The sequence below is a fragment of the Numenius arquata genome, unplaced genomic scaffold (assembly GCF_964106895.1).
Source record: "Numenius arquata unplaced genomic scaffold, bNumArq3.hap1.1 HAP1_SCAFFOLD_67, whole genome shotgun sequence".
Classification (NCBI taxonomy): domain Eukaryota; kingdom Metazoa; phylum Chordata; class Aves; order Charadriiformes; family Scolopacidae; genus Numenius; species Numenius arquata.
Genome location: NW_027415353.1, coordinates 294881 through 296745, shown reverse-complemented (window position 1 = coordinate 296745; position 1865 = coordinate 294881).

Genomic DNA, 1865 nt, shown 5'->3' with positions numbered 1-1865 from the left:
CGACAGTGGCTGAATATGAGCCAGCAGAGCGTCCAGGTGGCCACAAAGGTCAACAGCATCCTGACCTGTATCAGGAACAGCGTGGCCAGCAGGAGCAGGGAAGTGATGGTCTCTCCTGTACTTGACACGGCTGAGGTTGCACCTCGAGTGCTGTGTTCAGGTTTTGGCTCCTCACTATAAGAAAGTGCTGAAGCGTGTCCAGAGAAGGGCAAGGAAGCTGGTGAGGGGTCTGGAGAACACGTGTCATGAGGAGCAGCTGAGGGAACTGGGGTTGTTCAGCCTGGAGAAAAGGAGGCTGAAGGGAGACATTCTTGCTCTCTAGAACAACCTAAAGGAGGTTATAGCAAGGTGGGTGTGTGTCTCTTGTCCCAAGTAACAAGTTTATAGGGTGAGAGGAAATGGCTGGCAGTTTCTCCAGGGCAGATGTAGATTGGATATGAGGAAAAACTTCTTCACTGAAAACTTTCTCAAGCGCTGGAACAGGCTGCCCAGGGAAGTGGCTGAGACACCATCCCTGGAGGTGTTTATAAGATGTGTAGATGGGGCACATAGGGATGTAGTTTAGGTGTGGACATGGGAGTGTGAGGGACTCAATGACCGTAAAGGTCCTTCCCATCCTAAATGATTCTATGAGTCTACGATTCTTTTGAATCTTGGGACTTTGTTTCATCCTCGCCCCTTCTTTGGGAGGCCAGGAGGTGTCACAGAATTTTCCTGCCCTGGGCACTGCTCACCCCCACATCCCACTGCCCCCAGGAAGAGCCCTGAGCCACAAGTGAGGGGCAGGATCTGCCTTGCCAGGGCCTGGGGGTGAGGGCTTGGCCTTTCTGCTTCCTCAGACAAAGCCAGGCTTTCCTCAGCATTACAGCCACCTGCACTCTGCCTTTGCCTACCTGCAATCACAGCCTCCAATTATCTGCTCTAACGAGTCCCCAGGGAGCCTTTGTCAGTAACTGCCCTCAGTGGGGCTCCTTAAGGCTTCCAGGAAGTTTGGGTTGTGCTTCTCATTTCTTGAGCACTTTCTTCAATCTTCTCTCAGTATCTGAGGTTCATGGACTCAGCAGCAAATACCCCATGGGGCTCCTTGGAAACAGAAAGCCTTAACAAGGAATTTATCTCTTTGCAATTTCCTTCAAGACTTAAAGCCTTGTACAGCTACCTGGGGAGGTTTTGTGGTGTAGTTAATGACAATTTTTTCAAAGTGCATCTAATGAAAATGCTTTCTTGATTGTAAAGGATGTATTTTATGAGTGTTCAGTTTACAGAGGAGGTGATAGAAGCATTCTCCAAGGGATACTGAGGCCGAGTGTCTCCTCAGGAGGTCTGGCCAGGTCAGGAAAAGCAGTCCCGTGATGTCCATCCCTGTATGGACAGCTTTGCTCCTCACCTCCCCAACCCCACCAGGTCTGACCTCGCCCACCTGGGACTGACATCACTGTTCCTTGCATCAGACTTCTCCACTCCAGTCTGGATGTGACAGCTCCATTGCACCATCTCCCACCTGCTCTCCTCAGAGACCTGGCTGCTCACAGCCACAGGGGAATTCTGCCTGTTCTTCAGAAAAGAAAAGTAAAGCACAGTCAGTTTTCATAAACAAGAAAACACTGTGTAATCATACGCAAAGTACAAACTGCCTCTAATGAGGTTGCCTTTCTACAAGGGATAATCTTAGGAGAAATAGTTGAGGTAGGTAGATACACAAAGATAGATATAAACATAATGAAAGAGCTGGCTGAGGAGACAATGAGACTACTGAGAGACAGGCAAGGTTTTACTCCCTGAGGGTGAAAGAGCAGCAGAGGTGAGAGGTACCTGGATGAACAAAGAGTAAAGGGAGGAGAAAACTGGAGAATGATGGAGAGGGC